The sequence below is a fragment of the Myotis nattereri genome, assembly GCF_964212035.1.
Source record: "Myotis nattereri genome assembly, chromosome: 15".
NCBI lineage: Eukaryota > Metazoa > Chordata > Mammalia > Chiroptera > Vespertilionidae > Myotis > Myotis nattereri.
In genome coordinates, this window is record NC_138090.1 from 46,866,405 (window position 1) to 46,883,562 (window position 17,158).

General features: G+C 45.7%; 2 pseudogenes across 2 annotated transcripts; one reads left to right on the top strand and one right to left on the bottom strand.

Moving 5' to 3' along the window:
- Nucleotides 1–8,789: 8,789 nt before the first annotated feature.
- Nucleotides 8,790–9,638, top strand: LOC308531128 (cyclin-C-like; annotated as a pseudogene). Its single transcript has one exon. The product of its transcript is annotated as a cyclin-C-like (transcript).
- A 4,532-nt stretch (nucleotides 9,639–14,170) lies between these two features.
- Nucleotides 14,171–15,680, bottom strand: LOC308530638 (programmed cell death protein 2-like; annotated as a pseudogene). Its single transcript has 2 exons — nucleotides 15,667–15,680; nucleotides 14,171–14,716 (listed from the first exon to the last, which is right to left on the bottom strand). The product of its transcript is annotated as a programmed cell death protein 2-like (transcript).
- Nucleotides 15,681–17,158: the final 1,478 nt, after the last annotated feature.

Genomic DNA, 17,158 nt, shown 5'->3' on the forward strand with positions numbered 1-17,158 from the left:
GGGGAGAGGTGAAAGCGACTGTTGTCATAGGTCAATCATACTGAACCCCTGACTGACTTCCTATGTGCCACTGGACTGAGGGAAGCACGTTGGGGAGAAATGCTGGGCTGATAGAGAGAGGCAGAGAAAGACCCAAGGTCATGTCTTTGAGTTCCTGGTTCCAAAGAGCCATGGAGCTGGGTCCCACCCATGCCAGCGGACCCCAGAGTTGGGCCTGGAAGTAGACTGCGTGGAAGGCTGCAGGGTTTTGGGGGGCTATACTTTGTTGAGCAAATAACACAGACCTCAGGTGAGTGCAGTGCAATGCTATCTCCTGAGGAGCATCTGGAAGATTTAGGTGATTTAACCCATTGAGGATGAATTGTTTCTGCCCAAGATACAAAAGCATGGGAAAACAAACAGAAATCACACAATCGAAATAAGTCAAATCCCGCTGTCCTGACAGTACTTTAGGCTCAGCCATGTAAAAGAGGGAGTGGGGTCCTAGCTGGTTTGACTCAGTGGATAGAGCATTGGACTGTGGACTGGAAGGTCCCCGGTTCAATTCCAGTAAGGGACACATGCTTGGGTTGCAGGCTCAGTCCCCAGTGGGGGGTGTGCAGGAGACAGCCAATAAATGACACTCTCTCATTGATGTTTCTATCTCTCTCTCTCTCCCTTCCTCTCTGAACTCAATAAAAATATATTTTAAAAAAATAAAAAAATGCCTAACCAGTTTACTCAGTGGATAGAGCGTTGGCCTGCAGACTCATGGGTCCCAGGTTCGATTCCGGTCCAGGGCATGTACCTTGGTTGTGGACACATCCCCAGTAGGGGGTGTGCAGGAGGCAGCTGATCGATGTTTCTCTCTCATTGATGTTTCTAACTCTCTATCCCTCTCCCTTCCTCTCTGTAAAAACTCAATAAAATATATTTTTTTAAAAATCAAAAACTAAAAGAGGGAGTGGGAGCAATGATTCCTAGCTCCCGAACTGTTAACTGTGCCTTCATTTCTGAGAGGAGCTTTATTTTGATGAAAGGAGGAGAGCTGGTGTGTCAGTGGTTTAACTCTCTGATGTCATGAGTTAGTGAGGGCGGTTTTCCAAGACAAACTCTGTATAATGAAGTCTTTTTCCTTAAATGGAATTGGGCATTTTGACTTGGGTATGGGATAGGAAAGTCAGAACTACCGGGGAATTTGCACGACTGTGGGAAACATCTCCAGAAATAACATCTTTGATAAACATGACTCTCCTGTTTGGAAGGTTTGGAGTTGGTGCCAGGTTTACTGAAGGCCATTAAGAAGGTGAAACTGGCCAAAACCGGTTTGGCTCAGTGGATAGAGTGTCAGCCTGCGGACTGAAGGGTCCCAGGTTCGATTCCGGTCAAGGGCATGTACCTGGGTTGCGGGCACATCCCCGGTGGGGGATGTGCAGGAGGCGGCTGATCGATGTTTCTCTCTCATCGATGTTTCTGACTCTCTATCTCTCTCCCTTCCTCTCTGTAAAAAATCAATAATATGTATATATATATATATATATATATATATATATATATATGGTGAAACTGAAACGCTGGGTCCACCCTGGCTCCTACTCTTGTTACATCAGACAATGAGTTTGTACATAGGTTTAGTTTTAGTTTGTTTCCATTTACATATGACTCAGGGCATCTTGCACAGCCTGCTTCACAGTTCCCCTCCTAGTGCTGTTTCTGATGGGACACTCTAACATGTGCATAAAAATATGTACAAGATTATTATTTATTGCAGCATTTTTTAGGGTAAAACTGAATAATTGGGAACGACTCATGTGACTTTCAAAGAAGACAAATGAAATAAATTACAATTTCTTCATAAATTGAAAATCTAGAAATCTAGGCAGCCATAAGAAATATTGGTGAGTGCCTTAGCTGGTTTGGCTCAGTGGATAGAGCGTCGGCCTGCAGACTGTAGGGTCCCGGGTTCGATTCTGGTGAAGGGCACATGCTTGGCTTGCAGGCTTGATCCCCAGTGGGGGCCATGCAGAAGGCAGCCAATCAATGACTCTCTCATCATTAATGTTTCTATCTCTCTCTCCCTCTCCTTTCCTCTGTAAAAGCAATAAAAAATATATATTTTTGCCCTAACTGGTTTGGCTCAATGGATAGAGCGTCAGCCTGCTGACTCAAGGGTAGCAGGTTTGATTCCGGTCAAGGGCATGTACCTTGGTTGTGGGCACATACCCAGTAGGGAGTGTGCAGGAGGCAGCTGATCGATGTTTCTCTCATTGATGTTTCTAACTCTCTATCCCTCTCCCTTCCTCTCTGTAAAAAAAAAAATAGAATATATTTTTAAAAAAATATATTTTTTTAAAAAAAGAAATATTGGTGAGCTTTTGGACTTCAAAGAGATGTCTTGGTGAAAGTGAAGTGGGTTAGACAGACATGTAGGTCCCAGTCCTTGGATGAACGTGCCTCGCAAATGAATGGGCCCTGAGGCAGAGAGGGTGATAGAACCTGAGTCATCAGAAGTTCTTTTTTTTTTTTTTTTTTTTTTTTTTTATGTTACAGGCACACGCTGGCTCAGGCTACAATCACAAGAATCTAACGCTAATTGTCTGGAGTCTTTCCAAACAATTTCATAGCAGGAAGGCCAAGAGCAAGAATGCCTAGCCAGGAATGGAAAGTGAAGTTACTCAGAGAAATTCTATCTCTGGATGCCATCACCCTCCTATCAGGCTTCAAATCTCTCCACCTCAAAATGCACACTACATCTTTTTTTATAACCTCTGAAAGCCCGAGGATAAAGAAGGAAACAGGTCAGGTCTGGTAACCTTACACCAACACCCTGCAGGCCAAAAAATCAAGAAAAACAACTTCTTTGTTTAATTGAGCCCATAATTAAGCATGGTGTTTCATTCAGTCTTGCTTTATTTTGAGTTGCACCATGATCAGATGGGACACACAGAGCTGTGTTCTCCAAAGCCCTCAGAGCACCCTGCACCCTGCACCCCACCCCACCCCTGTATCCCAGGGCCAGGCGGATCCCAGGCTCCTCTCGAGGCGGCTGCAGGAATCATGGGCTCTAGTCCCTCTGGCAGGTCTCTCTTCAACTAGAACGACAAACAGAGGGACTTTGTGAGACTGGGCTTGAGGGAGACATAGATGCAGAGCAGCTGAACGAGAATCTGGGACAAGAGGTGGAGAGGTGGAGGACAGAGCAGGGTGCCCTGCCTGGAGGACCCCGACATTAAACTGTCCCCTGCTCACCCCACACTCCCTGCAGCCTGGAGCACAGCAGGCCCCTACCCGAGGCATTCCTTCATGACGGGAGCAGAGGAGCAGTCAGACTTCACTCCTGGCGCCTTTTCCTCAAAGTCATCTTAGTCTTCTTCTCCAGGAAACCAGAGAATTCTAGGAGCACAGCTGGAAACAGGGTCAGTAGGTGCAGTTATATCCACACGGAGATTCTGGACAAAGGGCACTAGGTCTCTTCCACACAGCAGTGCTCCCTGGCATCAAAGATCTGGTCCCCACACCTGTTCCCAGGGGAGCCTGGGAGATGGAGCAGGTGTGAGTCCCAGAAAACAATAAGCCTGGTCGCAATCTGGGGTAATGTAGGAGTCCATCCCACCACCCCATGAGTTGCCTCCTCCTCATCCTCATCTTCACCTGAAACCCCTCTGAGACTGAGCACAGGTACACAAGGATGCAAACCAGCCCTGTGGGAAAGTAATGGGCTGGGTGACAAGGCCAATTTTTAGTCCGGGGTATGCTATGAGGCTAGTTGGGTTCTGGCTGAAAGGGCGAGTGTCGCGGGGCCTACGTGGGCCGGCCGCCGGGCCCCATGAGGCACAGCCTGACCACGCTGCTGGTGGCCTTGGGCACCGACTCCCCAGCCCACGGCGGGAGCCCGGCGCAGGCCGCCACCCGCCCGCCGCCCCTGGATCGGACCGACCCGAGGCAGTGGCGGCGGAGGGGCGGGGCACGTGCCCTCGCCCGAGGAGATGGAGGAGGAGGTGATCACCGGCGCCCCCGGGAGGAGACGGAGGATGTGGACTTCCTGTCTGGGCTGGAACTGGTCATCTGCTGGACCCCCCGCAACCGGACTGGCCCCTGGAGCCCGGGCTCAGCTTGCCCTGGGGGTGGGGGGGTGGGGGGCTAGGACTGCGCCCTCCATCTTGCCCTGGGTCCTCCATTTTTGGGGCAGCCGCCATGTGCTCAGGAGAGTACCTTCTTCCCGGAAGCCCAGGCCCCTGCTGGCCACTCCTGGGATTTCTTTAAACTAACCAATGACAATCAAGGGATGTGCACGCCATAGAGATGACCACATCCTGTGTAACAAGACCCGACTCGCGCCTGGCCAATCGGCGGGGGCCCACAGTCCCCTCCCCTGCCCTTACTATAAAACCCACAATCCCATCAGGCCTCGCTCTCTCTCGGCCACTGGGCTTACCGTTGCATCGGTGAGTGTGGTTGGGGAGCCGAACTAGTTTGAAATGAAGGACTCTTTGATTTTGCATTGGACTGGCTGGCTCCCTGGTGGGCTCTTGGGAATCTTGAAATCTGGGCACAACACTGGCTAAGGCACGGTGTTAGTTTGGGGATGATTCTTTTGGGATTTGTTTGACTGGGTTGGGGTCAGTGTCCCAGAGCTGGTCATGGGCTCTCTGGGACCCTGGAAGGTGTGTGCTAGGGGGAGGAAATGAAACATGAGAAACTTACTGAATGTGTTGAGGGGAGGGACTGCGGCCTGGAAAAGGTTACTGATTGTATTAGGGTCAGGAACCGTGGCAGAGAAAAATTGCTAGATTGTCTTAGAAAAACAATATGTTATGATATGCTCCAGCCAGGTGTGACTCTGTTTACCCCCCCTTTGTGCTTATGAACTTTCTGTGAACTTCTAAGGAACAGCTAATGAAATGCTTTGTATTTTTTTAACACTGTTTTGCTATAAAGGATCATACTGCACCCTTGATCTCTGCCACATGCTCCAAAGCTCCCAGAGGGGGAGATAGGCATTGTGGTCAGCTGGCCAGCTTAATAAAGGCTCTTAAATTTAAATTCTGAGTCGGTGGTCTATCTCGTTGAGCCAACCCATAACAGGTGAAGGATGCAGGGATGCTCCAAAAGAGCCAAGGTGGGAGTCCAGGGAAGGGACCGAGTATTGTGTTAGTGGAAGATGCTGCTGGAACTGAGGGGGTTGCAGGGGCCATGGGGACGGGAGTGAGGGGGCTGGGATGGAAGAAGACCTCTGGAGAGTATGGGGAGTGATATATGTTGAGCTGATGATGTTGAACTTGGGGCTGGGGTCCTCCTTACCCAAGGTGCAAGTCCTGGTCACCGTGGCTTTGCAGCAGCCTTGAGGGGAGTGTGTGGAAAAGTGTCTGAGAATCTGAAATGGCTCTTTAATTGCAGCTTAAAGGCCCACGTGTGATTCTGGGAGAGTCTCTAGGTGACCTCAGTCATATCAGAGAATTCTCAATTCCCAAGTCACTCTGATGAGAACCAGACTGGACAGAAAGAAACCCCACATGAGCCCTCACTGGACAGAAGGGGCTGGGTCATGCATTCAATCAAACTATGCCTGGCCCACGCAAAACTTTCAGGGGACACTATGTGTTCAGGGGCCTGAGTCTGCTCAGCTACCTCTTCCTTGGTGTATTAGCACACCCCAATAGACCCTTATACTGCATAATGTTACTGGTGTTTCTGTCCATGAGCACATGGCATGACACGTGTGTCAATTTTTAAGACTCTTAGAAGAGTGCATTCCTCCTGGTAAAACCTTATCAGTAATTGCTATGCAATAGAAAATAATCTTTTCATAGCTATTGTAGGTAGAGCTCGGGAAGTATGTCTCAGCGCTGCAGCTGATGCAATGGTGTGAGCACACTCCACCATGACATGCTTCCTCGGCACACCAGGAAGTATCAATGCCCGCCTGAACAAACTCCTAGAGCCACGTGCACAGTACCCCAGCCTTTCAGCCATTGGTCGCCTGTAGCAACGTGTCTCCCTCTGATTGGTCCCCTCATGCTATATATACCCCTGTAGTTCCACAATAAAACGGATCTGCGTCACTGAACCTGCTCTCCGGAGTCGTGCATGCAGACACCCTAGTGTTGGGGCTCCGTCGTCCTCACCCCTGAGGGACCCCCTGCTTCAAACTATAACTTTCTAACATTTAAAACTATATCCCGACCTAGCCGTTTTTGCTCAATGGATAGAGCATTGGCCCTCATACTGAAGCATCAGCCTGCAGACTCAAGGGTCCCAGGTTCGACTCTGGTCAAGGGCATGTACCTTGGTTGCGGGCACATCCCCAGTAGGGAGTGTGCAGGAGGCAGCTGATAGATGTTTCTCTCTCATCGATGTTTCTAACTCTCTATTCCTCACCCTTATTCTCTGTAAAACATCAATAAAATATATTTTAAAAAAATAAGGCTGTGTAGAAAATTCTATCCAGAGGAAATGCTTATTTCTAGAAATCTTTTTTAATATATATTTTTTATTAACTTTTAGATATAGAGGGAGAGAGTGATAGAAACATCGATTGCTGCCTCCTGCATGCCCTTTATTGGGGATCAAACCTGCAACCTGGGCAGGTGCCCTGGCCTGGAATCAAACCAAAGACCTCTTTGTCCATGGGACTATGCTCAATCCACTAAGCCACAGCAGCCAGACTATTTTTATAAATCTTATCTCAAGAAAAAATAAATTAGAAGTATGGGATTTTTGAGAACCAGTATGGCAGTGTACGTAAATGCCTGTACTCAGCCACCTTCCACAATGATATCAAAACTAAAGTAAACCCTAGGCAGTTTGGCTCAGTGGATAGAGCGTCAGCCTGGGAACTGAAATGTTCCAGGTTTGATTCTGGTCAAGGACACATGCCCGGGTTGTGGGATCAATTCCCAGTGTAGGGTGTGTAGAAGGCAACCAATCAGTGATTCTCTCTCATCATTGATCTTTCTATCTCTCTCTCCCTCTCCCTTCTTCTCTGAAATCAATGAAAAAATATATATTTTTAAAAATAAACTAAAATACAGAACAACCATCATTCAGAACTGCCTGAAATCTGGCTGAATAGAAGTCCTACATCTAGAGAAGTAAAGAAAGTAAATTGAGAAACAACACACTTTCTTGGTAGGAGGGGCAGAGGTGCAGAACGGGTTGGTTGATCACTCCCATGTGGTGTATTTTTAATCGGGTGGGATATATAGGCTACAGAGGACCTCCATAAGAAGCAAGTGGTCCAAGACCCACATAAGCCCCCCAGCCCAGGGTTCCAGAGCTGAAAAGAGAAGTCTCTGTGACTTTGGTCTATAACAATCAGTGGGAATTGTGGCTGAGTAACAGGGAGGCTGCTGGAGACCCAGCAGTTCCTCTTAAAGGGCTAGTGCATGGACTTACTCAGACTTGATCCCTCTGGGCTCCAGCACTGGGGCAGTGACTTGGGGGCGGGGACCCAGGGACACATGGGGAAGAACTGGATTGTCTGGCATTGTGGCAGGAACTCAGGAGCAGCTTTCTCCCAGACAGGGGTGCTCACAGGGGTCATTGTTCCTGTGCTGGGACCTCTCCCATCCCAGGGCTGACTGGCAGCCATATATGAGTTTCCAACAGCTTGGCTCACACTGTTTGCTCTACTCTGGTGATTCCCTGAAACTCTGCCCCATCTAATTTGCAGCCCCACCCAAGCTGTTTGCAGCAGCTTTTCCATATCAATGGCCTGTCCTGGCTCAGGCTTCAGACTTTCCTAAAATCTTTCAAATAAGCAGCAGATGGTATCAGCATGCCCAAACCTACCAATAAGAGGCCCGAGATCCAACACTAGAACCAGCCTGCCTTGCTTCACACCTGGATCTCTTCTGGGCACTTCCAAACCCAAGATAAAGAGCAGCCACCTACAGATCTCTCTGTAACTTCTGCCTGGTAGCCCCAGGTAGTGGCTAACTTTATACCTCCCCAGAGGCTCCAGAGCCAGTGAACCCAGGTGACAGTTTCAAACCATACCAGATTACAATTGTACACATTCACAAGCAACACACTCAAGGGGCAAACCCACTGAAGCAAGTCCTGCTCCACAGGGGTTTCTCCTGCACAGCAGCTCTTTCATTGTAGTCACAGCTGGTTCTCACAACCAATTGGCCTGGAGGTCAATTCCTCCCAGTGACACCAATAGCAATCAAAGCTCAACTACAACAAGACTGCACACACAGCCCACACAGGGGTGCACCTAAAGGGCCCAGCTCAGATGACTGAGAAGGCTGAGCCACTGGATCCTACAGGACACCTACTACACAAGGCCACTCTACCAATTTCAGGAGACATAGTAGCTCTACCTAATGTATAGAAACAAACACAGGGAAGCAGCCAAAATGTGGAGACAAAAAAGCATGTCATAAATGAAAGAAATGGAAGCAAACAAACTACTGGAAACAGTTCAAAACAATTGTTATAAGGTTGTTCGAGGATCTTAATGAGAGCTTCAAGGGACTTAGTGAGACTTAAAAGGATTTTAGTGATAATTTCAAAGACATGAAAAAGGACCAGTCAGAAATTAAGTATACACTAACTGAAATAAAGAATAATTTACAAGGATTCAATAGTAGATTCTGATAATCAAATCAATGATTTGGAATATGAGGAAGCAAAAAACACCCAATCAGAAGAGCAAAAAGAAAAAAGAATCCACCTTCGTCGCGGCGGAACAGAGCTGAGCGGATCCGATCGAGGAGCGCCGATACCGGGCGTGCTGGGTCTATGGTCGCTCCGCGAGCTGCTCCGCCGGCTGGTGCTTTTTTTATCAGGGCAAGCTGTGTTCCATGGCAGGGAACTTTTGGCAGAGCTCCCATTATTTGCGATGGATTTTGGATGAACAAGATCTGTTGAAGGAACACCAAAAGGACTTAAAGTTTCTTTCAGAAGAAGAATATTGGAAATTACAAATATTTTTTACAAATGTTATCCAAGCATTAGGTGAACATCTTAAGTTAAGACAATAAGTTATTGCCACTGCTACAGTCTATTTCAAGAGATTCTATGCCAGGTATTCTCTGAAAAGTATAGATCCTGTATTAATGGCTCCTACATGTGTGTTTTTGGCATCCAAAGTAGAGGAATTTGGAGTTGTCTCAAATACAAGACTGACTGCTGCTGCTACTTCTGTATTAAAAACTAGATTTTCATATGCCTTTCCAAAGGAATTTCCTTATAGGATGAACCATATATTAGAATGTGAATTCTATCTTTTAGAACTAATGGATTGTTGCTTGATAGTGTATCATCCTTATAGACCTTTGCTCCAGTATGTGCAGGACATGGGCCAAGAAGACATGTTGCTTCCCCTTGCATGGAGGATAGTGAATGATACCTACAGAACGGATCTTTGCCTACTGCATCCTCCTTTCATGATAGCTTTAGCTTGCCTACATGTAGCCTGTGTTGTACAGCAGAAAGATGCCAGGCAGTGATTTGCTGAGCTTTCTGTGGATATGGAGAAGATTTTGGAAATAATCAGGGTTATTTTAAAACTATATGAACAGTGGAAGAATTTTGATGAGAGAAAAGAGATGGCAACTATTCTTAGCAAGATACCAAAACCAAAACCTCCTCCAAACAGAAGTTCCCTGAGTGATTCTCCACTAGTGGCAGGGCCTGAATCTGCAAGATGATGAAGGACAAGATAAGGCAATAATCCTATTGCCACAGATACTGGTATTTTCAGTTTTAGTTATTTCTATTTTGAATATTCAACATTTTCCTGGAAATTACCATATTTTTATTTATAAAGGTTTGTTGTGTTTACATATGATTTTAGTATGCCTTTGGATAGTAATTTTTTGGGTGAAGAATACTTCTTGATTTTCATAGTTGTTTACTAGAAATAAGATTTTATATGTAAGATTTAATTTTATAGGAAATTTGTTCAGAAGCTCTAATCTATATGTTGAGTGATACCTGTAATGACAATGAAATCCCATACCCTAATTTAAATTTTTTGAGTGTATATGGACACTAACTTCCAGAATGCTTGTTATGTATGAGGGCACTAAGTTATATAAGAATAAAAATTTAAAACCAAAAAGAAAAAAATAAATAAAAAAGAATCCAAAAATATGAAGATAGTATAAGGAGCCTCCAGGACAACATCAAGCGTACCAATATTCACATTATGTGGATGCCAGAAGGAGAAGAGAGAGACCAAGATAGTGAACACCTATTTGAAGAAATAATGACAGAAAACTTCCCATACCTGGTGAAAGAAATAAACGTAAAAATCTAGGAAGCACAGAGAGTCCCAAATAAGAGGAACCCAAAGAGACCACACCAAGATGCATCATAACTAAAATGACAAGAGTTAAAGACAAAGACAGAATTGTAAAAGCACCAAGAGAAAAGCTACACGAGAGTGCCCATATGGTTGTCAGCTGATTTCTCAACAGAAACTTTGCAGGCCAGAAGGGAGTGGCAAGAAATATTCAAAGTGATGAACAGCAAGGACCTACAACCAATATTACTCTATCCAGCAAAACTATCATTTAGAATTGAAGGTCAGATAAAGAGTTCCACAGACAAGAAAAAGCTAAAGGAATTCATCACCACCAAACTGGTATTACTAGAAACATTTAAGTATATTCTAAAAGGAGAATAAAGAGAAGGAGAAAGAGAAGGAAGAGGAGGAGGAGGAGGAGGAGGAGGAGGAGGAGGAGGAGGAGGAGGAGGAGGAGGAGGAGGAGGAGCCCGGCGGCCGTGGCTCAGTGGTTGAGCATCAACCTATGGATCAGGAGGCCACAGTTTGACTCCTGGTCAGGGGACATGCCCAGGTTGTGGGCTTGATCCCCAGTGTGGGGTGTGCAGGAGGCAGCCGATCAATGATTCTCTCACATCATTGATGTTTCTATCTCTCTCTTCCTCTCCCTTTCTCTCTGAAATCAATAAAAATGAAGAAGAAAAAGATTAAAAATATGAACAATAAAATAGCAATAAATATCTATCAACAATTGAATCTAAAGATCCAAATAAATGAATAAGGAATCTAGTGAACAAATTAATATGATGAATAAAGTAGAACCAGAGGCATGGAAACATGGAACAGACAGACAGATCTCAGAGGGAAGTGGGGGAGGGGTGGGACAAGATTAACTAAAGATCTTATATGCATTACCTATGTACATAGACAATAGTGTGGTGAAGGTCTGGGGTGGGGTGGGTACCAGTGGAGGGGGGCAATAGAGGGTAATACTCTCAACAATAAAGATTTTTTTTAAAAAAGAAAGATTAGTCGTAACCAGTTTGGCTCAGTGGATAGAGCGTCGGCCTGCGGACTGAAAGGTCTTAGGTTCGATTCTGGGCAAGGGCATGTACCTTGGTTGCAGGCACATCCCCAGTAAGGGGTGTGCATGAGGGAAGCTGATCAATATTTGTCTCTCATCGATGTTTCTAACTCTCTATCCCTCTCCTTTCCTCTGTAAAAAATCAGTAAAATATATTTAAAAAAATAAAAATAAATAAAAAGTAAGATTAACAAATATAATACAAATGGAGGCCCAGTGCACAAAATTGTGTGTCCCTCAGCCCAGCCTGCACTCTCTTCAATCTAGGACCCCTCAAGGGATGTCCAACTGCCATTTAGGCTCGATCCCAGTGGGATTGGGCCTAAACGGGCAGTTGGATATCCCTTTCACAATCCAGGACTGCTGGCTCCCAATCGCTTACCTGCCTGCCTGCTTGATTGCCCCTACCCACTCCCCTGCCAGCCTGATCAATGCCTAACTGCTCCCCTGCCAGCCCGATTGCCCCTAACTGGCTTCCTCTGGTGGCCTGGTCACTGTTAACTGTCCTCCATTGCCAGCTTGGTCACCCCTAACTGCCCTCCCCTGCCAGCCCAATTGCCCCTAACTGTCCTCCCCTGCAGGTCTGGTCAGCCCCAACTGCCCTCCCCTACAGGCCTGGTTGCCCCTAACTGCCCTACGCTGCTGGCCCTGTCACCCCTAATTGTCCTCCCCTGCAGTCCTAGTCCCCCTCTCCCTTTGAGGTCTTGTCCCTCCCAACTGCCCTCCCCTGCTGGCCATCTGGTCTTGGTCATTTTGTGTCCACATGGGGGCAGCGATCTTTGACCACATGGGGGTGGCCATCTTGTGTGTTGGAGTGATGGTCAATTTGCATATTACTATTTTATTAGATAGGATAAAAAAATAATAAAGAAGTATGGGCTTTTTCATTAAGAAGGAAAACAACTCCTAAGCAACATAGTTTGTCTGAAATATTGAGATCACAACAGAAACTCTTTTCCAGGAAATGTTATCAATGTTTTCTATAAAATAGAAAACCTTTTTAATTGCAAAAATATTTTTTGTTTCTTAATTTCTCTGGATTGCACAAATATTAAATGTACTACTTGAAGAATTTATAGGTGTATAACCACACTCACATCAAGATAGAGACAATTTACATCTTTCAAGAACACTTTCTCATTAACCTTGTCAGTCAGCTCCATCCAGAGTTAATAATAGTCTACTTTTACATATCATTCCAGTTTTATTTCTGTGTACATACCTATGTACAATTGCTGGGATCCAGTCCATCCTTGCTGCTTGACACAGTCACTACAGGGAAGAAACATCTGCACAGCATATGTTTCAAGGGACCTGGCGTATATGGCATACTGTTCTTAATATGTTTGCTCACCTTCTTGGCGCTATGTGTTTTAACCAAGGTCACCTCTCAGAGAAAGGTTGTTTCCCAGGTAGGGATTTCCCCCTGAAGTTAGGGAGGGAATAAAACCCCTTAACTTAGTGCCAGGCGGGTAGTTAATCACTTTAACTACGAACAATCATGCTTAAACTACATAATCTTTACTCCCTGGAATGGAGATAAGAAACGCCCTAACCTTTGGAATAGAGATTAATAGGATTGGAATCAACTGGTATAAATACAGATGTAACAAGACAACAGGAGACAGAACCTAGAGACGGAACATGGCAAAAGATCCTGGACAGAAACTGGCAACAGAACCTAGAGACAGAACCTAGCGAGAGAACCTGGCTGAAGAGCCTAGAGACAGAACCTGGCTACAGAACCTGGATAGAACATGGCAAGAGAACCTGACTAGAACCTGGTGACTGAACCTGGCTGGAGAACCTGGACAGAACCTAGAGAGGGAACATGGCTATAGAACCTGGCTGGAGAACCTAGCAAGAGAACATGGACACAGAACCTGGCTGGAGATCCTAACCAGAACTTTGCTGGAGATCCAGATCAGAACTTGGCTGGAGATCCTGGCTAGAGATCCTGGCTAGGCTGCTGATCAACTGAATGCTGTCTCCGTGTCATTCCTTCTTCGCCGACTCCGTCTACACCTTTGGGAACCCCTGGACCTGCTGGGGTTGGACCCCAGCATACAATGATTTTTTAAAATATATGATCAAACTATGAATACCATCCACAGTGGTATCTTGGAGACAGTTTAGATCTGAACCATATTTGATGTGCATATAGGTTTGTGTTATTAAAACTGCATAACCTGCCACTGGATAGATACACCAAAATTTATGTAATTTCCTGTATTGGACATTTTTGTTTCACTAATATTTAAACATTCTAAGACAACATCTTTGTACCCATCTCTGGTATAATTATTTCCTTGGGATAAAGTCCTAAAAATAGAATATGATTTCACTGATATGTGGAATCTAATGAATAAAATAAACTAATAAAAAAATAGAAACAGGCTCATAGACACAGAGAAGAGACATGCAGCAACAGCTGTCAGAGGGGAGAGGGAGAGGGGCAGGGTGGAAAAGGTGAAGGGATTAAGAAAAATAAAAAACCTCATAGACAACAGTATGATGATTACCAGAGGGAAGGGAGGTAGAAGAAGGTAAAGGAGGCATAAATGATGATGGAAGGAGACTTGAGTTGGGGTAGTGAACACCCAATACATATACAGATAACGTATTATAGAATTGTGCACCTGAAACCTATATAATTTTATTAACCAAAGTCACTCCAATAAATTCAATTTTTTTAAAAAAAGGCTTAAAAATGGAAATGGAAGATTATGAGCATTTCGAAGGCTTTACGATGTTATCTTTAAGGTTGCTTCTGGACAAATTCCTCTGTGTAGCTAGTGCGGGGTCTGCAGCTCTGAGCACAGAAGCGGCCAGGATGCCCTACCAACATGCCTGTGCAGTCTGGGCCTTCCTTAGCTGGGCAGCTGAGGCCTGACCTGGAACCCAAATATCCTCTTGGCACCACAGGGGCAACCTGGAATATCCTTTCCTTGAGGGATATTTTCACCAGAGACCCAGATGGGGGCACTTCCTCTGCCATGTCTGGGAATCTGTCTTGGTTCCTGGAATATTTTAGTTTTAAACCTCTGGAAAATTGTATCTTCCCTGGATCCAATTCTTTCTCAAGTGCTTCACCCTCACTCACGATAATCTCTGATTCATCTTCTGTTTCTGAAACTTCAGGTGTGACCTCATCTTCTGTTTCTATGACGATTTCAAATTCTGGAAAAAGGAAGCTGTGGTCTGGAACTGTATTGTCCAAATTATCTGGTTGTACAAGCCTGCTTACATCCAGAGCTTATTTGGGGACCTACACAGCCATAAACCCTGCAGAGATGAGCCACAGACCTGATGGGGAAGGACACGGATCTCCCATCTCTGGGGAAGGACACTCAGAAGGTGGCTCATATGAGTACAAGTCCTTTTTCCTAGGTGGCTGATTTGTAAAAATTCGCAGGCTCAATCAACACCGAGACCACTCGTGGCCCTAGAAGAGGAGGAGGCTGAGATGGAGGCTGGGGGGGACAGGGGCGTGTACAGCTGGAGAGGGCATGCCAGTCCTGGAGGCGAGGGAAAATTCCTGACTACTTGTCTGGAACTACTGGTCTCTCCACCCTCATGCCTGCGCCACCCCTTGAATCCCGCTCCACCACTCCAGGGCACACATCCAGATTTAATGATCTTCTGAGTTACATCATCATAGATTAGTTTTGCCTGTTTTGAACGACCAATGTGAACCACACAGTATGTCCCCCTCAGTGCTGACTTTATTCATGGAACACAATGTCTGAGAGACACAGTATCTATGTGTGAAGCAGCAGATCGTTTTTGTCACTGGGGAGCATTCATTTCACTTGGTGAACTTACCACTATCTACCTGTCTGTCTACCACTGATGGATATGTGAGCCGTTAGCAGTTAGGGACTGGAACGAATGAGGTTTCTCTGAACATTCCTGTACATGTCCTTTGGATGAATCCAATATTACAAGTATATTTTAATTAATGGAGGGAGGAATCAAGCTTCCCATGTATTTATCATTTCAGACCCTGGGACTAGGGGTGGCCACCTCCCCTAAGTAAATATGAAATTCCAGGCCAGCAGATTGGGGCCTTGAGTGGCAGCTGGTATCTGCATGCCCATCCGGATAAGCTGATTTAACCACTCCATTGTGCTCTGCACTTCTCACAGGCTCTCCTACCACCACCCCCCAACCCCCACCCCCACCACCACCTTCACTGTGCACATTTCACTCAGGTGACAAATCCATCCTGGGTACAACCCAAAAGAAGGCTTGCTTCAGTTGTCCACGGTTCCATCCCATTGGCAGAGCTCCCTTTGAATGAGACCAATGCTCAGAACCACACCAATCAGGGCAAAAAATAGCCCATAATAGAAGGAAGTTTCACCTGTCTGAACACATCGCTGCATAATCCACAAGTGAGTGAGGAGATCCAGGCGCACTGGTGAATTGCAAGTTGGATTAGTTACCACAGACAACCGTGGGAACCTACGTCTGTTTATCTCAAGAGCTGTACCAGGGCTACTTTCTCTGAGGATTCTTCATGTTGAAAAGTAAAAAATGCCAGCCAGGCCAGTGTGGCTCAGTGGTTGAGCATCGACCCAGGAACCAGGAGGTCACGGTTTTGATTCCCAGTCAGGGAACACGTCTGGGTTGCAGGCTGGATCCCCATTATAGGGTGTGCAGGATGCAGCTAATCAATGATTCTCATCATTGATGTTTCTCTCTCTCCCCCTCTCTGAAAGTAATAAAAACATAAATCACATTTAAAAAGTAAAAAAGGCCAAATAAGTTATTAAAATCTTGGTTTATTTTAAATACCCACATTTAAAAATTGGGGTGATTAGTTCTAGCTCAGAAATGCCCTGCCATATTGGGGCTGTTTAAAGGGTTTACAAAATTATGAAAATAGTGCCCTTCACGGGGAGTTGGATGGTAATGGGACAAGTGCACAGTTGTAGGATGGACTTGGTCCATCTGTCAGCTCTCTCCATGATGGTGGTAGTCACCTCTTAGGAGAAGGAAACCAGTTGATCCTTTTGAGGTCTGAGCCCGGTGCACCGCATGCCTGGATGATCTGGGACAGGTTCAGCCTCAGCTTGGAAACAATAACCCTGGGAAGAACCAGAGAGATTGGAACCAAGAGTGAGTTCCTGGAATCCAGGGCTCTCCCAGGACCTGCTGGCTCCAAGCCATAGCTCAGCAATGTTTTCCAGGTGAGGCGACCTTGGGGAACCTGGGGACGGTCAGCATCTTGAGGCAGCAGTGTCTCTCTGGAGCATGGTGTTCAATATGGCAGCCCCTGCACACACACTGCTTTTAAGTGAATTAAACTTAAACAAAATGAAAAATTCACTGTCTAAGTTTCATGAATCACATTTCAAGTGTTTAATAGTGTCAACAAAAGAAACATCCAAACCTGTAGAGAATTTTATATAAAGTTTAAACTGATGACATATACTGGGGAGCAAGACCTCAAACACTCTGGAGAATAAGTTTTGCAGCCACTTGTATGCAGCTGAAATTAAGTAGTGAATGTAAGGAAGATTATGTGGAGGTGGGAGAAAGCAAGAGGGGATGGGATGATGGGATAATTAGGAAGATAATGTGCTTTCTTAAGGGCAGTTGTGCCTTCAAGTAGTGTTACTTATGGCACCTTAAATGTTGTGGGGAAGCACGGGACTTAGTTGGAAAGTCTATGAGGAGGATTCTCTGAAAGGTCAGGGGCTGCTAGAGGGACCTTGCCGAAGGCAGCAGCGCCTGCCTTGACTTTTCCAAACAAGTCCAAGCCCCCAGGTGTTTTGCTGGAATCTCTATGTTTAGGCTTTAGACATGACCTCCTAGAAGCATGTGCTTTTTCAAGGATACTTACCCTGTTG